This window comes from Lepisosteus platostomus, chromosome 16, assembly GCF_059453375.1.
Source record: "Lepisosteus platostomus isolate fLepPlt1 chromosome 16, fLepPlt1.hap1, whole genome shotgun sequence".
NCBI lineage: Eukaryota > Metazoa > Chordata > Actinopteri > Semionotiformes > Lepisosteidae > Lepisosteus > Lepisosteus platostomus.
The window spans coordinates 5682110-5702719 of record NC_142626.1 but is presented as its reverse complement, the minus strand read 5'-3'; the positions used below and the strand labels follow the sequence as shown (position 1 = coordinate 5702719).

The 20610-nt window shown below is 40.0% G+C and overlaps 1 protein-coding gene across 1 annotated transcript in view; it reads left to right on the top strand.

Annotated features, from left to right (window-relative positions):
* The window catches only part of LOC148646745 (NACHT, LRR and PYD domains-containing protein 3-like), a 2700574-nt gene that overhangs the window by 1457330 nt on the left and 1222634 nt on the right, over positions 1–20610 (top strand). The gene's annotated exons all lie outside the window — the stretch shown is intronic.

Below are 20610 nucleotides of genomic sequence, written 5' to 3'. Positions count from 1 at the left end.
ATATAATATGGAATCGCGTATCTAAAGAATTTGATAACGGTATGATTATATCCGTGTACTGCGGCAGGACTGTGTAAGGCTGTTTCGCCTACCAGATTATGCGAGCTGTCTTGTAGCCTACTGGTCTAGGTGTGTGACTACCAACTGGCTGGTTGTGTGTTCGAATCCAGCTGGTGTTAGACTCTTCATTTTTATTTATTTATTTTTTAATCGCGTAACATAAACATATTACCGTATGCAAACTGTACTGTATACAGTATGTATATGTATATTTGATGTCTTAACTGTGCCCGTTTAATTGAATTAAAAAAAATTATTTAACACGAACATTAAGCTGTTTACATCTTCCGCCTGAGAACAGTCACCCGTTGCTACCCAACGCAGAATGGTGATTGGCTGACACCATCTGACACCCCTCTGATTGGAGAAAAAAGACGTGCTGGCGTGCTATACACACTACCAGGAAGAGGATTTCTTTCTATTCAAAACGTGTATTTTAAAAGTTTAAGAAATAAAAACCTTACAGCGTACACAGATTTCTAAACTGATCAGGATCGTTATCTTTGTCTTATGCATAATAATGTTCACCGCTCTGTCCAGCAAATTAATAATAAACTTTATTTTATATAGCGTTTTAGCGTTTCTTTCTATTCAAAACGTGTATTTTAAAAGTTTAAGAAGTAAAAACCTTACAGCGTACACAGATTTCTAAACTGATCAGGATCGTTATCTTTGTCTTATGCATAATAATGTTCACCGCTCTGTCCAGCAAATTAATAATAAACTTTATTTTATATAGCGTTTTAAACGAATAAGTAATTAGATTGCTCATAAACCTAATCACTTGCTTTTTCTTTTTATTTAGGTTCAGATTTCAACTATAGATCGTATTATTAATAACCATAATAACAACCAACCAACAAAAACAACCATATAAACATAATGGTGGTGCTGGACCTTCCAGTTTTATTTATTTATTTTTTAATCGCGTAACATAAACATATTACCGTATGCAAACTGTACTGTATACAATATGTATATGTATATTTAATGTCTTAACTGTGCCCGTTTAAGTATTGAATATTCATATCTAATTTTACCACTGAAGGGAAATCTTAACATAAACATACAGTATATGGCTGGTCTCGGTACTTTAAAGAAAAAAATACACACCGGTATTCCATTTCTCCCTAAACATTGTAAGCTTCGAAGTCTTTAACTAACGTGATACCGGAGTCAACAAGCATACTTTTAGAATTTGATTAAAAGGGAATATAATATGGAATCGCGTATCTCAAGAAATTAATAACGATATAATTATATTCATGTTGCAAAAGAACTGCAACGGACATAAAAACTCCCTTGCATGGTTTCATTACGACCAGAATCGGTCTTGAGATATTTTTAACTTGATTTACAGTATTTGAGAGGTATGTCTTAACACCGATACTACAGTGCTTAAGTACTGCTCACGTATATGTTTCTAGGTTTATATTATGCATTTCATACGGTCAAATTACTTTTGAGCAATAAGAAGCGAGAAACGGTATGCGTTTTACTTTCGTTTTGTGCTGGGACCCGTGGATTGATTAGAGATATCAAGTACATACAAGTCATTTTTTAAATGTTGTAGTTCGTCTTGAAAAAATGTTACGAGTACATCATCTATCAACAATTACACAGGTTCTGTTTCCATATTGCGGATTTTGGTTACGTAATATTATTTTCTAGATTTCACGTTGTGAATATGATGGGATGTCTGATGGGATGTTTCTAAAAATCCATCCTCTGTAAAACGTCTTCTCTAGTTGTCCTGCATATGTATTCGCTAATGAAGCTGTGTGTTCTGAGCCTAGATCTCTACATTTCTGTATGAACCAGCTAAGAGGGCTAAAGACAGCTTGTGTTTAAATTGAGTGTAAGGCAATTTATGCTTCTAAAGTCATGGTCAGCATTTATCTTTGTACTGTGCTGTAAACTTGTTCTGTGCCAAGTCACATTATTTTATAGCGTTTTTAAAGCGTTATCAAATACGGTGTTACTGTAGTTTACTGAGTCCCATGTCACATGGTCTGTGATTGAAACCTGTAAAACCGGTTTAATTCGTCACAGCCAGCACTCTTCAGGTGTGAGGGTCTTCTGCTCAGAATGAAACGCTAAAATGTTTGTGTATATTCTAATGGTAGTGGGGGCGGGGTGTGTGGGAACAGGTTTGGTTGAAACATTTTCTCTGAAAGCATTTTCTTCTTGTAACCGATCTTGTTACAGCATGTTACAGTTTACTATTATTAACCATATTAATTTTAAGTGCTTAATGTAAAATCTTGTAAAAATATATTTTCATTGTTCAAATATACATTAAGTCTGACTATCATATAATAAGTTAAATACAAAACTAAAGAAAAAATAGGGTTAAATATAATTCAAAATATTTTGCTAACAATGTTAACTGTTTATGAATAATAAAACGTATTAACTAAGGAGTAGGATGGCACAGTTGTTAGTATGTTTTTTTTTTTAACCCAATCTCCGGGAAACCATTAGTACGATGGTGAATCGGAGATTCTCAACCCTTGCTGCGTACGACTGGAAAAGAATTCGTGATCGGATCAGCGAAATGCTTCGTAGGAGGAGGCGGTCTTTTCCTCTTGTCTAACAGTCTGTCCACAAACAAAACATTCCTGTTAGACAAGAGGAATTGAAAAAAAAACAATGTTGTCAATGAAAACCGGTGTGTGTGTCTCTCCCTGCTGGATGTCCCTCTCACAAACTGCTGAATGAATAAAATAATTTTATTGAAAACGAGTTTGCGATTGTCTGGTCTTTAAATTCTGGAGATACGCGATTCCATATTATATTCCCTTTTAATCAAATTCTAAAAGTATGCTTGTTGACTCCGGTATCGCGTTAGTTAAAGACTTCGATGCTTAAAATGTTTAGGGAGAAATGGAATACTGGTGTGTATGTTTTCTTTAAAGTACCGAGACCAGCCATATACTGTATGTTTAAGTTCCAAAATTAATATTGTTTATGGGCTTCACACGCGTTGCAGTATGCTCAGGCACTAAGTAAAAGGAGATGCTTCGTATTGCTTGACTAATTTTAAAAACTAAGTTATAAATATAAAAATTGCAGGCGGTGCTCTGGTGCGTCGGCTCCTACACAGTGCCTGTCTGCCGTAAGCGTTACAATATACATACAGTACCCAACACTGCTTGTACCCATCTGTCATGCAAATAAAACACCTTGAATTGAATTGAATTGAGGGGAGAAGGGGGGGATACTAAAGCCAATACTGGCTCAATGGGCTTTGACGTGCTAATGCGTTGGTTAACGGTCCGGGTGTGGCAGGCTTCCAATGTCAACTCGACTCGATTGGAAGACAATGAACGTATTTTAGCCCTAAATGAATTAATAGCAAACATGGTTTACATAAAATACATTTTTCCAAGAAAGTTTATAATAATACGATCTATAGTTGAAATCTGAGCCTACTTTAAAAATAAAGGAAAAGCATTTTCAGAGAGCAATCACGCTGTGTTTATGTAGAAAAAGTGATTAGGTTTATGAGCAATCTAATTATCTATTCGCTTAAAACGCTATATAAAATAAAGTTTATTTAGAGATGAATGATCAGTGTCGCAGTTTAAATAATGTGAGTCAGGAAACTAACACAGCGCCACCGGATTTAATAACGCAATAAAAACGCTATAAAATAATGTGACACAGTACAGCACAGTACAACAATACTGACCATGACTTTAGAAGCATAAATTACCTTACACTCAATTTAAACACAAGCTGTCTTTCTGTATGAACCTCTAAGCTGGTTCATACAGAAAATGTAGAAATGCATTAGCCTGATCATGATTAAAAAACACATAATTAAACACTCGTTTGCGATTTAAATCAGAACACGATTTAAATCAATATAAATGTTTATATTGTAACGCATACTGTCCAGCCTCCATTTCTCTATAAAAATGTACTGTTGCACACACACACACAATAGAAGCAGGAACCGCTGTCAGAAGGGAAGATATGTTAAAAATATCGCAAATATTGATCATGTTGCGATATTTTGAAATATAAAAGTCAATTGATTGTCCATAATATCGCTTACCTATTTTTTCGAAGAAATGTTTGTTAAAATAGGAGTCCAGCACCAGCTGGATTCGGACACACAACCTGCCAGTTGGTAGTCATGCACCTAGACCAGCAGGCTACAAGACAGCTCGCATGATCAGGTAGGCGAAACAGCCTTACACAGTCCTGCCGCAGTACACGGATATAATTATACCGTTATTAAATTCTTTAGATACGCGATTCCATATTATATTCCCTTTTAATCAAATTCTAAAAGTATGCTTGTTGACTCCGGTTTCACGTTAGTTAAAGACTTCGAAGCTTACAATGTTTAGGGAGAAATGGAATACCGGTGTGTATTTTTCCTTGTGATATTTTAAGCTCTAGTTGAATGATAGGTGTCGCATTTTAAATCATTTTCGTAGCTAGAAATTATGAAACGCCCTGTTAAAAGCAAGGAAATTTTTTTGCCCCGTTGAAGTAAAACAAAATGCCTGACAAAGTATGGCTTGGACAGATTCCAAGTGCTTGAACAAATGTGCTAAAGAAATTATACTTTGAGTATACAGCTTGCCCAAAGTCATCCATTATTAATACTATTAGTAATATCTTCAGTAAAGGCTTTGATGCATAAATATTTCTGATAAAGGTAGGTTGTGTACTTCTGTCCAACTGAGCAATCTTGCTTTCATAATATATACCAACATTTTAATGACTGATGATTAACATGCTGTAATACACAGTTCAAAATTAAAGGCTCAAATGCTGTACATGAGAGGTTAAGCTCCCCCTGGCGGTTTTACAAGGCGACGCCGGATAGTTAGTCACGTGACACACGTGACACACGTGATACCGCGTGATACTGCGTGATACTGTGACACGCCCACCGGGGTATGCTGCGAAATACCTCACCCATTTTGAATGGCTGCATCTGTAAGTCAAACAAAAGGCCCATTCATTCAGAAAACCTCCAAGTTATATACTAAATAAGCTGCACTCTGATTGGCCGAGAAGCTGATTGTTGATGACGTCATACGGAAACAATGGTGTAATGATGGACCAAAGGGGGAGGGAGAACAATCAAGGTCAGGAAGTTTGGAACATAGCAACAAAACACACATGGACCACACACTGGGACGTAACACATGGGCAGGGCAGTATGCTCCCCCGTGAAGCAGACTCTCTGAAAGGGCACAAGCAGGTCCTGGTGATAATCCGTCAGCTGGAAGGGCGTGAAGAGCGAAAAGACACCCAGGCTGGACTCATCCAGGCTCCACTTCTTCACCAGCCCACCTTCGTACAGAGCGCAGGTGCCCTCGCCATGGATGGCGGCCCGGTCGCTCAGCACCAGCTCCTGGCAGGCCTCGTCGCTCCTCCCCAGGAAGAACAGGGACTCGTCCGACCAGCTGTGAGATGCCAGACCAGCCTGTCCCCGCTCTCGAGTGCTTCGCTCGGGTAGTAAATAAAGATCGACAGGCGATCCATGACAGACTTGTCCGCGGATCCCTTCCTTCTCCTAGAACCGTTCCTTGAAGACCAGGAAGAGTTCAGTCCAGCTGTCGTAGTGGACACTCCGCAGGCCCTCTCTCTTGCGCAGGGGCAGCGGGGGGTTAAATCTGACTTGTATGAGGGTCCCATAACTATGACATGGAATCCACGCTAAGAGAAACAAGACTTATGGGTGTAATGAGGCTGTTTAAGGTGGAACTGTAACAGTGGTGTTACGAAGCGTTTTTCAGGACCCTATGCAGACAGCAGAATTCGGAAGTGAGTGAAACAAACACAGGGAGGAGACAAGGAACTGGGCTGGTAGACAAACAGGGGGGCGTGACGAGTGTGCACTGGTGGTCGGGGGGGGGGGGGGGGGTGTGGTCCAAGCGAACAAATCCGAGGAAGCCCATAGGGAGAAAACCGGGGAAAAGACCAAAAGTCCAAAAGCCGTGAAATCCAGGAGGAGATGAAAAGAAAAAAGCCGGAACAAGATCTGGTGCAAGGACAGGGAATAAAAATGATTAACAGGACCAGGCGCTCCAAGTCCTGGACTCGGCTGGTTCAGGACGCCGCTAGGAGGCCTATACCCTCAAGCCGTGGACATAGGGCAACTTGGTGGTAGGTGGGCCACCAGGCTACGTGTTCCAATGCAGAGCCAGGAACAGAGTGAGTGTCTGGCTTTTGTAGGGAAGGGCTGGAACAGGGAGCAGGTGAGCAGCAGGCAGGAGCAGCAAACAGTCAAAGCACAGACCAGAACTGAAGTCAGGATACAATTGCAGCTCTGAGCTGGAGAGACACATCAAAGGAACAAGGAAACATCTGATGGTTTAGGACTAGAGAGGTTCAGGTACACAGTTAAGTGAAACTCAAGGAAAATGCAAAGCCAGAGTTGAGACAAATCGGGTCGATAGTCCAAGGAGAAACACAGACACAGCCAGGAACAAGGCAGTGGCTCAGAGATGAAGCTCTATACAGGAGCCCTGAGCAGAGCTCAGTCAGACCTTAAACAGCCTGCTTCACCAGGAGACGGGGAGGACGTGGTGATCCACAGGTGAAGCCAGCTTCCTGTGTGACTGCATTTCCACGGCAACCAGAACTAGCCAACTCCACAGCGCCCCCGCGAGGACAGGAAAGACAACTGGTACATTGTACTAGCAGCCAGACCCAGACATCACAGTGTTCCTGAGCTGATTAAACTGCAGGAGAATTTCTTTAGTTTCTTCTAAAGTTTAAGAAATAAAAACTATCCAAATCCAACTATCTTTAAAACACACCAGTGGTGTTTCATTAGTACCAAGAGATATAATTTTACACTTACAATGTATCTTTGAAGTATTCAACTGTAAACAGAGGAGGATAAAAACTTTAAAGAAATATAAAAAAAAATCCCAAAAAAACACTACAATCTGGTATTGAGCTCACATGTCATTCTGTGAGCAGTGTGATTAAAAATACAGTTTGTAGCAATGATTTCTTGAGTTCTGGCATTGCTGCCTGGCAGCGCTGGGGCACTGGATTCAATTCCCTGGGTGTACTGTAACTGTAATACTGTAACTTTGTGAAAAGATCTCTTATAGTACTAAAATCAACATGTAAGTCCACCTGCAGTACTGTAGGTCTCAGCTGCAGCAGTGCAGTCACTGTACAGTGCTGCTGAGGGAGGTTTTTGTACGGCTGTGTAACACTGTGTGAACACCCAGTTACTGTTGGGGTAATGTAAACTCTGACAGTAATAATCTGCTGCATCTTCAGCCTGGACTCCAGTGATGGTCAGAGTGAAGTCAGTCCCAGATCCACTGCCACTGAAACGTTCTGGGATCCCACTCTGACGGGTAGTTGCAAGATAGATCAGGAGTTTAGGAGCTTCTCCAGCTTTCTGTTGGTACCAGGCTAGGTATACATTACCATGCACTGCAGGACTGGTCTTACAACTCACAATGACTGTCTGTCCAGAGAGAACAGATTTCACTGCTGGAGTCTGAGTCACAGTAATCTGTCCACTGGATTCTGAAAACAAGAAAAAACAAAGGAAAAGCAGGAATTCAAGAACTAGAATGCTTTAATTTATTTTAGCTATTTTTACATTTCTGTAAAGCTTGTACATAATATGTTAATATGTTAAAGCCAAGTATTAAATTATACCCTGAACAAAGATGAGAAGAGTCCAGATGAAGATGGTGCTGAAGGTCATTGTTGCTGTGGGTTCTGTTGCCATGAAGGGCAGCTCTCAGTCATGAAGTGTTAAACTCACAGGGCTATAAATACTCCCAGAGCACTGAAGCATGTGCTGCCAATGCAAAGTGTCTCTTCTATGCAAATTGTCTTTCTGTGTCTGTAGAAAATGGAGAAGAGCAGCTGTTGTAGTTGTTAATTAAAATAGTGTAGCTCTGGTATGCAAAGCACTTTATTCTCCTGTATATAAATCCTGTGCCAGACCTGACATTGTGATCTGAGCAGTGAGCAGAGGTAGGACTTGAAAATGGATGGATAGTTTTCCTCTGTTCTGCATCATTCATTAGTCACATTTTTTTTGAAAGATGAGAGAGAGGGGCTTTCTGTCTGATCCCTGACTGAATTTAAAAGAGAAATTGAGCAACAGGAGACCCCAGTAGGTGAGGGCCAGGGAGAGATCACATCGTCTCACTCTGTACAACATCTTCCTCTGCTGGGGACTGTGGGGAGAGCATTATCATTACAACCCTGCTCTCCTCACGATCTCAACCCAGGAGGAGGAATTTCTCACACAGCCTGCTCTCAGCCTCCAGGGGATAGCAGCTCCCTATAGAAGAGAGCAAGGACTTGTAGCCTCCAGTTGACAACAGAGGGAGCTACACTGAGGGGCTGTTCTTTCCACTTGCTGGAGGGTGATGAAGTGGTTTTGTTATATACAGGGAATTCAAGGTGGAGGTTGGTGTTGGGTTTTGAAGAGCCTCCAGAGGAAAGTTTTGCTTTAATAAAAAATCCTTGCACTATAATTATTCTACAGTTGCAAGTTTTAATTTGCTGAGGCAGCATGATCCACAGGTATTTAGGCTATCTGTCACAAGTAGATATTTTTTACAGCCATTCCCTCACCCTGTGGCATTAACTACCATCTTCCTGCAGTGTTGAAGAAGCTCTCTGCTCTTCACTGTGATAATGCAATGAGTGTTTCCTGTATGTTGCCTCCTTTTTATATCCCAGGGAAACAGTAACCTGTTGAAGGCTTCTAGATATTTCTCTATATATTCTTGGACATGTTTATTGTAATTGCACAGTGGAATGTTAATGTTGAATAAATTTTGTTGAATTTTATTTTAAAATGGAAGTATTTACAGTATTAAAATAAATATTTGCCACAGCCATTAGACTCCTAAACCCCACCCTTTAACCCTCCACCCCCCACTCATACCCCACTGTTGCTGCACTGAACTCACAGCACAGCCTCTGCTGGGCTTTTCCTCTCTGCTGCTGTCTGAATTCTACTGAACATTACAGTTGTTATATTTCTAATTTATATTACTGCTGCTGTATTCTGTATTAATCACATTTCCACTCTCCTCTTTTCGGGAAAAAAATAATAATAAAGTAACACGTGTTCTGTCTTTTGTATACATGAAGTACAACGCCGTGTCAGTAAATACGGAAGCGCATTGCTGCCACCAAGGGTAAAATAATCGCCCTTTTTGCGAGATTACAAGATAGCAATGATTACTTGAGTGTATACACAACCTGTTGTGTTGTGCACTGAACGCATGTAGAAGCCACCGTGAGCTTGGCTGGGACTTTCAGTTTAATGATCGTGTCAATGTCCAGGGCTGCAGAATTTGTACAGATTTACTTTTGACTGGGGTTAAGTCATAATGAAGTCTTGCGATTTTGAGCAAATATGAACAGAATCATTATAAGCATGACGACCAGTTGTGTGGGATTTAGAGATCAAAGCAATGATGGCTCCGTTATGAACAGTTATACAGTGCCTTGCGAAAGTATTCGGCCCCCTTGAACTTTTCAACCTTTTGCCACATTTCAGGCTTCAAACATAAAGATATAAATTTTTTATTTTATGTGAAGAATCACCAACAAGTGGGACACAATTGTGAAGTGGAACGAAATCTATTGGATTTTTGAAACTTTTTTAACTAATAAAAAAATGAAAAGTGGGGCGTGCAAAATTATTCGGCCCCCTTGCGTTAATACTTTGTAGAGCCACCTTTTGCTGCGATTACAGCTGCAAGTCGCTTGGGGTATGTCTCTATCAGTTTTGCACATCGAGAGACTGAAATTCTTGCCCATTCTTCCTTGCAAAACAGCTCGAGCTCAGTGAGGTTGGATGGAGAGCGTTTGTGAACAGCAGTTTTCAGCTCTTTCCACAGATTCTCGATTGGATTCAGGTCTGGACTTTGACTTGGCCATTCAAACACCTGGATACGTTTATTTGTGAACCATTCCTTTGTAGATTTTGCTGTATGTTTGGGATCATTGTCTAGTTGGAAGATAAATCTCCGTCCCAGTTTCAGGTCTTTTGCAGACTCCAACAGGTTTTCATCCAGAATGGTCCTGTATTTGGCTGCATCCATCTTCCCCTCAATTTTAACCATCTTCCCTGTCCCTGCTGAAGAAAAGCAGGCCCAAACCATGATGCTGCCACCACCATGTTTGACAGTGGGGATGGTGTGTTGAGGGTGATGAGCTGTGTTGCTTTTACGCCAAACATATCGTTTTGCATTGTGGCCAAAAAGTTCGATTTTGGTTTCATCTGACCAGAGCACCTTCTTCCACATGTTTGGGGTGTCTCCCAGGTGGCTTGTGGCAAACTTTAGACGAGACTTTTTATGGATATCTTTGAGAAATGGCTTTCTTCTTGCCACTCTTCCATAAAGGCCAGATTTGTGCAGTGTAAGACTGATTGTTGTCCTATGGACAGACTCTCCCACCTCAGCTGTAGTTCTCTGCAGTTCATCCAGAGTGATCATGGGCCTCTTGGCTGCATCTCTGATCAGTCTTCTCCTTGTCTGAGCTGAAAGTTTAGAGGGACGGCCAGGTCTTGGTAGATTTGCAGTGGTCTGATACTCCTTCCATTTCAAGATGATCGCTTGCACAGTGCTCCTTGGGATGTTTGAAGCTTGGGAAATCTTTTTGTATCCAAATCCGGCTTTAAACTTCTCCACAACAGTATTACGGACCTGCCTGGTGTGTTCCTTGGTCTTCATGATGCTCTCTGCGCTTTCAACAGAACCTTGAGACTATCACAGAGCAGGTGCATTTATACAGAGACTTGATTACACACAGGTGGATTCTATTTATCACCATCAGTCATTTAGGACAACATTGGATCATTCAGAGATCCTCGCTGAACTTCTGGAGTGAGTTTGCTGCACTGAAAGTAAAGGGGCCGAATAATTTTGCACGCCCCACTTTTCATTTTTTTATTAGTTAAAAAAGTTTCAAAAATCCAATAGATTTCGTTCCACTTCACAATTGTGTCCCACTTGTTGGTGATTCTTCACATAAAATAAAAAATTTATATCTTTATGTTTGAAGCCTGAAATGTGGCAAAAGGTTGAAAAGTTCAAGGGGGCCGAATACTTTCGCAAGGCACTGTACGTGCAATCAGCTCCACTGCTTTAAACTGTAAGTCTGCATGGAGCGATAGAGGTATTATATGACGATCGTGCTGTCGCATTATCACATGAAGTACGCGAGAATTACTATCTTGTACGAGAAAATTCCTTATCCAGGATTTTGTTTTCCTTGGTGGCAGCAATGCGCTTCCGTAAGTAAGCATTCCCAGGTTAAACGCTTATCGTTTTCGCCGTTTCAGTGAGAACAGACGTCACGGCTTTCCAAACTTTCAGTATGTTCTTCTTGATGTGAAGCTGCGAAACACGTCCTGTACATAGGTTGTACATTGCCTTATCTTTAAACATTGAACGCAATACGTTCAATTGACTTAATAGTAAGACTTACAGTATGCCAAGTGTTATCGCTGGTAACAGTAAACGGAACGCCAACCATGTGCAAGCTGTAATACAGGTTGTGTGCCGTCCTGGAATTCTTCTTTTTCAAGGACAGGGCATCACCCTGTCTCTGTACACATGCATATCCGTGCAAACAGACACACAAATACTGTTTCTTCTCCCATCAAAATGCACTTTTCCTGCATTTTGCTGTGTAAATCCAAATTCAAATTCATTTGATGTCAGCATACTGTAGTCTAAAAGCTTTTAATAATTATTATAATTGCTTACACTTATACTGTTCTGTATAATGAATATTTGTTTTGTAAAAGGCTGCACAGGGATTACTGTATTATTAGTCAACAGAAGGCAGCACTGAAAACTGAATTGAGAGTCTCAGTCTCTGCTAGCAAACGCTGCTGCTCTTCTTGCTGATGTGACTCTTGTCTCCGTGTAATTGCCATATTACTGACACTAGAGGGCAGCACTGAACACTGAATTGAGAGTCTCAGTCTTTCCCCCCAAAACACTGCTCTTCTCCTCTTACTGTGACACTTGTCTCAGTGTGTGAGATCAGTGCTGCTCTTTCATTTCACCCTGCCTGTCCTGTATTGAGGGTTGGTTTCAAAGATACCCTCTCAACTGTAATCTTAAGTATAATTATTGTACTGCAAGTTTTTTTTTTTGTTATGAGCTGCAGATTCAAATGCTGTTCTTACTTCAATACTTTCAGTGCATCATATACAGAAACTGATGAAACAGAGTGAAACTGGTGATCAAAGAAGTGTGAGGCAGCAAAGCATCTCAGATAGGTTCACAGGTGAGGTATCTCAATATCAGGCAGACTGGATTCTTAGGAGAGGCTGTACTGATAGGATGAAACAATCTGTTGGACAGGCAGGGTGAAATGAAAGAGAAGCACTGTTCTCACACACTGAGACAAGTGTCACAGTAAAAGGAGCAGAGCAGTGTTTTTTTTTTGGAAAGAGAGACTCTCAAGTCAGTGTTCAGTGCTGTCCTCTAGTGTCAGTAATACAGGAATTACACTGAGACAAGAGACAGTAAGAAGAGCAGCAGGGTTTGCTAGCAGAGACAGATTCTCAATTTAGTTTTCCGTGCTGCCCTCTGTTAACTAATAATACAGTAATCCCTGTGCAGCCTTTTACAAAAAATCAATCTTTATACAGAACAGTCTTGTGTGCAAAACTCTTAATACAATGATTCAAATGACTCAAACCAGGAGCAAAAATTCTATAATTCTATAAATGGAAGTGAAGAATTCAGTCAACACTGTAGATTTTAATAATTCAAACAAGAAAAAGGAAAATGGTAACTTTTAAATTGGCTTGTCAGTCAGAATAATTTGCTCTAAAGTGCAGTTTACTGTACATCAGTCACATTTTTGTGCAAATCAATCCCAGAACCTCTTTGAAGACAGGAATTTATATATAGTAACACAAATCAAAATAAGCATACAACTACACTAATTAATCCAAATTTCTCTTCTTGGTCTATTTAGGCAAGTAAGTATGATAATGCTAAATAGGCTGTTGTTGCAGGTGTAATTTCATTTGAGACAGTGGCATACAATATACAGATGTGATATTTCGAGCTCTGTGTTGCAGTTTAAATAATTTTCATAGTTAGAAATTATGAAATGCTCTTTTAAAAGCAAGGGAGTTTTTATGTCCATTACAGTAAAAGAAAATGCCTGACAAAGTAGGGCTTGGACAGATTCCAAGTGCATTTTTGCAATTTACGTTGCATTGTCCATTGTGCTGCTGTAATACAGTTTAAAATAATTAAAAGTCTAAACAGTATCAGCTTTATTTATGGGTTGCAATTTTAAAAAAGTCAAAAACAGCACTCAAAATGCAATTTAGAGCTTTCTGGCAAGAGGAGACACCCAAATTAATAATGTAACATGCCACTGTTTGTGCATGAACAAGGTTATACTGCTATTTCCTTAGATACGTGATTTTAAAAAAAAATTTTTTTTGAATCCCCGGCAGAACCGGGCATCCATAAGAATCAAGTAATAGGTTTATTCCATGCTGAAAAAAAGAAGAAAGAAAACACATTTCATAAGAATCAGCGCTTTTATATATTGCCTTTAAAGGTGGCTTCTCAAAACGCTTTACAGGATAAAAACAACAATAACAACAACAATATTGTATTTCATTGCACTTTGACAGATCGTCCTTAAATCAATTGTTGACTCTTCTCTCTTTACTACTTGTTTGGAGTGACTGAGCTCCGCTCTGTACCACACAATGATCACCCCAGAGTCTCTGCCCCAGGTGATTTGGTTTTTTTTGACAGAGGGCAAAAAACTCTCTCTCTCGCTTGCCCTCCCCCCCCTGTGTATTGTCTGTTTTTTTGTGCTGTCCTTTGACAAAATAAGCCTCGCCAGATAATGTGAATCGAAACCTGTTTTTCTAGCTTTTAAAGTCGTGCGATGTGTAAGCGGGAACACATCATTATATCATACATATGAAAAATACATAATATAGCTCACAAACAAATGCAAACGTGTTTTTAATAAAATGCTTTTATTCAATCATAATCTGACAATTTCAGGAAGACTAAGGAAGGACTAAGGGAATTGTCATCTGTTGATGAAGCTCTGTGAGCTCGGTGACTTTGAGACCACTTGTTATCCCAGGTTGTTTGAATCGCCACAATTCAAATAGAGAAAAAAGAGCGGACTGACAAGATTTAAGATGTGGCTGTCAATGTTGGATTAAAAAAAACACGTTGCCCGATGTTAGTTGCATTGCTTGAAAAATAATTTTATTTTGAGAGACTGGATAAGTAATTCAAGTGTTTTTTTAACTTCTTGAAAAACAAGTAATAATTTAACTATATGTGCAAACGTTTTATGATATGTCGCTGTTGTGAATGTCTGTGGAGTGTATCTTATTTGCCTGTCTGTCCTGGCTGTGCTCTCTCGCTCGCCCTCCCCCTCTCTCTCTCAATTCAATTCAATTCAAGGTGCTTTATTAGCATGACAGATGGGTACAATCAGTGTTGGGTATTTACTTTGCTTTGAGATGCCACTTTTAAAGGTGATATATAAAATCAAGGCTTTAACCACGCTTTAACTCCGCAAGTCTGAGTTCTTGTGTCTGTCCTATCCGAACCCAAAAGTATTACAATATGTATCTTTATAGCAGGTGGTGTACAGCTTTTTAGTATAGATTAAACTTTTCTAAAATGTATTTTAAAAATAAAAACGATTACAATCTAATCTTTCCACATTTGATCCCAAGATCCCAAGAAAAATAAATCTAAACGGGGAGAAAGCTATGCTGAAAGTTTATTAAGATACTTAGAAGACAAAGATATCAATTTATGTTGCATTTGTCTGATTGTGAATCAAAAAACACATATATTTAAACATGCGTTTGCGATTTAAATCAATATAAATGTTTATATTGTAACGTATAGGTGACTATTCATTGTTATTAAAATGACTTAAATTCGATCATGTTGTGATATTTAGAAATATAAATTTGTTTGGTGCGAGTGAGGTTTTATTTAATCTCTGACCCAGGGAAAAGTTTTATTTTTTCAAAGAAATGTTTGTTAAAAAAAAGTAATGGCTTCAGTTGGATTCAAACACTCACTATGTGACATGGGAGTCAGGCACCTAACCCACAGCACCACCGGCAAGGTCACATGCAGAGTGCTGAAAAAGCACTACAGAAACATTATCAACAGACAATGTACAGCGTGTACTATTCTTGTGTTGCGGTACATGAATATATTTATATCGTTATTAATTTCTTTAGATACGCGATTCCATATTATATTCCCTTTTAATCAAATTCTAAAAGTATGCTTGTTGACTCCGGTATCACGTTAGGTAAAGACTTCGATGCTTAAAATGTTTAGGGAGAGATGGAATACTGGTGTGTATTTTTTCTTTAAAGTACCAAGACCAGCCATATACTGTATGTTTATGTTCCAAAATTAATATCGTTTATGGCCTTCACACGCGTTGCAGTATGCTCCTATTCTTTTTATGCTCAGCTACTAAGATTTCCCTTCAGTGGTAAAATTCCATATAAATATTCAATACTAAAACGGGCACAGTAAAGACATTTAAATCTTTCTACGACCAACCAACGGACCACGAGTGCCCCTGTCAGTCAACCAATCACTTACCGGGGTATTTTGCGTCAACGCGCGTCACGATGCGCGAGGCCGTAGCCCATTACCTCCGGTACGTGTCTGTGCCGCGCACTTTGAATGGCTGCATCTGTAGGGTCCTGAACTACGCATCATAACAAAATGCTTAAAAATCCCTAAAGATAGAAAGACTTCTGTACAGTCAGGTCTCCAGCCTTGGAAACTTTATACTGGAAGTTCGATTTCGAGTTGATATTGATTTTTTTTTTAATTCAAGTCTGTACCCACTCCCCCATTCCAAATCAAAAGAGGGCTGAACAAATCATATTGATGCAGACAATTTATTTATGTCCTGCTCCGGTCTGGCATTGAACAAGGCCACTCACAGTCTTCCGCTTAGTCCAGTATGCTGGTCAAACTGGTTGGCAAAAGAACACTGGGGCTGAGAATAAAAGTGTTGGGATGCTCCTCAGAATCAGAGACATCGTCCCTGTCGGGTGACTAAAGAAAGAGGTTTCTTTGCAGAGGTGGTATTTGGCCATTAGCAAGCTGCTGGTGTGAAGCTGGGTTCTGCATGGTCACCTCTATCCTGACTCGTCAATGAGTGCTGAAGATATACTTTAGCATGAATTACTGTAGAGTTTTACAACCCCACAACTGGAACACTAAAATATACTAGGAACAGTATAACTACTGTATACCTATAGGCAAAATATTTCTCCAATTTACTGGATAAATAATTCTAGCACCTTTAATCAGCTTTGCAACTTAGTCATATTTGCCTAACAGCTTTATCTTTTCACTAACCACACTCACTGTAATACCTTCTCATTTCTCTCTTCAATTCTAACAGCAAGAGCCGTGGTTCTGAAACTATGGTACGGCGGAGCACCCCCAGGTGGTATGCCAGATGACTCTGGAAGTATGTTGTGGGCACTGAAAATTTTGGACAGGTTTTCATATTTTCTATTTTAATAAAATTAGTTTATGTGTCAAATACGCTGCGTGCACTAATACTTGAGTGGACACAGGAGCTACTTTGTAATTCTATACCATTGTATAGGAATGCGTGCTACGAATGCAAGTGGCCAATTGAATTTAAAAAAAAGTTTTCTTCAGCAAATAGGGAAGTAGGAGAATGTGCATGGATTTGGAACAATGGCAATCTTGTGAACAGAGGAAAGATAATAGATAACAGAAAATTTGATTGTTCTATGTTTAAGAAAAATACACCGAGGGTCTTTGTGTTTCACTCCCATGCGCATAAAATAAAAACTTCTTTTAACTTCTGAGACTGACTCCTGAAACAGAAACAGGGAAAAATGCAAGCTTGTGGATTGCTAAAGCAGGTAAGCCCCACACTATTTGTGAAGAACTTTGTTTACCGTTGGCGAAAGAACTGACACGTATTTTGTGTGGAGAAAAAGCTGCTAAACAGCTCGACCTGCTGCCTCTTTCGAATGACACAGTCACTCGTAGAATTATTGATATAGCAGATGTCAAAAGTACGCTGATAGAGCACGTTAAGATGAGCAGATGTTTTTCACTGCAATTAGATGAGTCTGTAGATGTCGTTGATTTGGCCAATTTACTCGTTTACGTTAGATACTGTATGAGTTTGAGGGCATGTCCCATGAGGACTTTCTGTTCTGTTCTGCAAGCCGCTACCAACAAGAACTACAGGAGAGCACATATTTCAGCTTCTGAATGAATTTATCAAAGAGAATGGCATAACTGGGTAAAATGTGACGGAGTTTGTACAGACGGTGCTAGAGCGATGACAAGCCGACACAGCGGTGTAGTTGCACAAATTAGAGGTAAAGCATGCAGGCCTTGGCCCTCAAGAAAATGCCTGAGGATTTAAAATCTGCTAGACAGCTAAAATCTGCTGTCAAAGTTGTGAATTGTATCAAGGCTCGACCAATGAATTCACATCTGCTTTGCTCGACGAAACAGGCTTACCCCTCTCAAATGGTACAGTAAGTGCTTTTTTATTGTTTATTTTTAATTGTTGTTGTTCCTGTTGCCATTCTGTAAAGCACTTTGAGAAGCCAACTTTAAAGGCCCTTTATCAAATAAAGTTTATTATTATTATATTATTATTATATATATTATTATTATACAGTATGTGTGTGTGAGTGTGTGTGCGCGCATGCTCATGTTGGTCATTGAGATTTTCTGTGGTTCCTATGAGAGGACGACTTGTAGGTGGTACTTGTATGCTTTGGTTTGATCAGGGGTGGTACTTGGTCCACAAAGTTTGAGAACCACTGAGCTAGAACCATGTCAGCCTCAAAGCTCTCTTCCATTCTTTCACACTCATTCTCTAGTCTTTGAAAGCTACTGTACTCTTCTGCTGTACTCTTTTTTTGAGTACGCTAAACATTTCTATATGTAAACAAAAAGACAGGAACCCCTGTCAGAATTCTGAATAGAAAAGGTTAGAATTCTGCCCCTAGAATCTAGACAATAAAAGCTTTACCAAGTTTTTTTAGGTTTAGGATTCCACAGTATTTGAAAACAGATGTTCCAGATATAAAGAACAGGCATGGTTCCATTATACTAGGTTGCACAGTATAGTTTTCAGATCAGCACTGCATATGCCCTAGCCTTGAGCTCACAGATCTGATTTTAGAGAGAGGAGTGAGACAAATCTGTCATTGATTGCTGTTGGGAGGAATTGCTCGGATGGGAGTGTTGACATTTATTTTTTTTCACCACCTGGGACCAGCTCCACTCAGCCTGTGTCTCTGTGTTTTCATGACTACTGCCCTGAACCCTGGTTGTGTCATTTAACAGGTGTTTAACCTTCTCATTCAGTATCTGAAATTTGTGGCTGGTACCACAGATGCACTTTGACTGTAGGAGTGTTTCCAGGATGCTCTTCTTGGCATGGAAACTGTAGATGACAGAAGGTTTAAATTAAGCAATTATTTTTTTTAGGTTTTAATAAGTGTAGACTGTACTGGAAGTATATATCTAATTACTGTAATCATTTCTGCCTACAAATTGCATGTTTTGTGGTATTTGTGAGACAATGTGGCCTTCAAACGACTAGCAGTCATCAATCAGTGTAAACTGTATTCACACCTCCAATACCAATTTACAACAGGTAAAAGCAGAAATGAGATCTGTGTGTGGACCTGAAGTCTGTTGTGTATCATTGTTCATTATGTTTTACTCCAGGAATAATTGTTAATCAATTAAGCAGAAAGGTGCTTGACATGATTCCTTGGGGGAATCGGTTTCTTTAACATCTGTTACCACCCACAGTCCAATGGTCAATCAGAACGCATAAACCGGGAACTGCAGACATACTGTACTTACGGGCTTACAGTATGTGTCATCATCTCAGGATGACTGGGTACTGGGTCTCCTACCTTGGGCTGAATACGCACTCAATTCCCTCTCAACATCCTCAACAGGTATGTCTGTTTCAATGCTCTTTGGGATATCAACCATCTCTCATACCAGAATCCTCCCCAGAATCACCTGTCCCTTCAGTCCAGGAGTATACAGTATATCCAACTTGCAGAATATTTGGAAATTGGCAAAAACTACCCTCTTGCGTATGGTGGACCAGCAAAAGCAAACCATCTACCACTATCATTGTGCGGTACCCCAGCTCAGACATGGACAATTTGTGTGGTTATCTACCCGTAATTAATCACTTCAGCAGTGTTCCGGGAAATTGGGTCATAGATACATCAGACCCTTCTGCGTCATTTCCCAAGTCACGGCAGTCACCTACAGTTTGGCCATTCCACCCGCTCGCAGGATTCACCCTGCCTTTCACAAACACTACCGTAAATCTCCATGGTTGCGACCTCAGCCTCGTCCACCCCCAACTTGCATCATTGATGATATACCAGCCTACACAGTAAATGAAATCCTGGAATCCAGCTGGCATCGTGGGAGATTGCAATATCTAGTTCACTGGGAAGACTATGGACTGGAGGAGCGTTCATGGTATACGAAAAAGACATTATTTCATGATTTGCATCGCTGATTCCCAAACCATCCCAGGAGGGTGTCAGGAACCTCCCCTAAGGGGGGGGGGGGGGTTAATGTTATAGTTCCAGCATCCCGCCACTAGAGGACACCCCAACCAAGTACTTCATCCACTCGGGGGAGGCTTAGGTTAACCACAACTCATTAACCCATCACTGTGCCTCTCCTCCAGCCTATTTAAACCTTGCACCCTGTTCATTTAATGCACAGTATTGGTTCAGACCTCTTGAGCTTCAGACCTTCTACTGCGTTACCTTCTCTGGAATCCTTCTTGGTTTTTGGACTTTTGGTTACCCTTTTGACCATGATTTTTGGGATTCGTCTTGGAACCCCTTTGCCAAGTTTTTCTAGTTTTTTGGCTACTTGACCCTTTTCCTAGTCTTTGACCATGACCTTGGATTTCCCTGTTGCTTCAGTGTTTTGTGATATCCTGCCCGCATAGGGTCCATCCCTTCACTAATCGCGGCCCCACAGCATAACATTAGGAATGGGACTGAAATATTTTAGTTTTATTTCATGTGAAAATATATTAATAGAAAATATATTGAAATCAAATTAATTAATGAATTTGTGTTTTCAATATTTTTCTGACGTATTATTTTTCTTTTCATTTTCAGAATTGAGTGAAATATGCTGCTCCAGGACAGTCACTGTGAGCTATAAGGCCAGTCTTGCAGTGCACACTGATGGCTCTAAGCACTGGCGCCAAACAAAGGCTGGAGAAGCTCCTAAACTCCTGATCTATCAGGAAAGTACCCATGAGACTAGGATCCCTAAGCATTTTAGTGACAGTAGATCTGGGACTGACTAAAACTCTGACCATTACAAGAATCCAGGCAAGTTTACACTTGCCCAAAAGTCTGTGGGTACACACACTGTGCTACACACCCTTACAAAAACCTCCCTCAACAGGACTGCACAGCAACAGCATGAGGAGGTCCTGGAAATT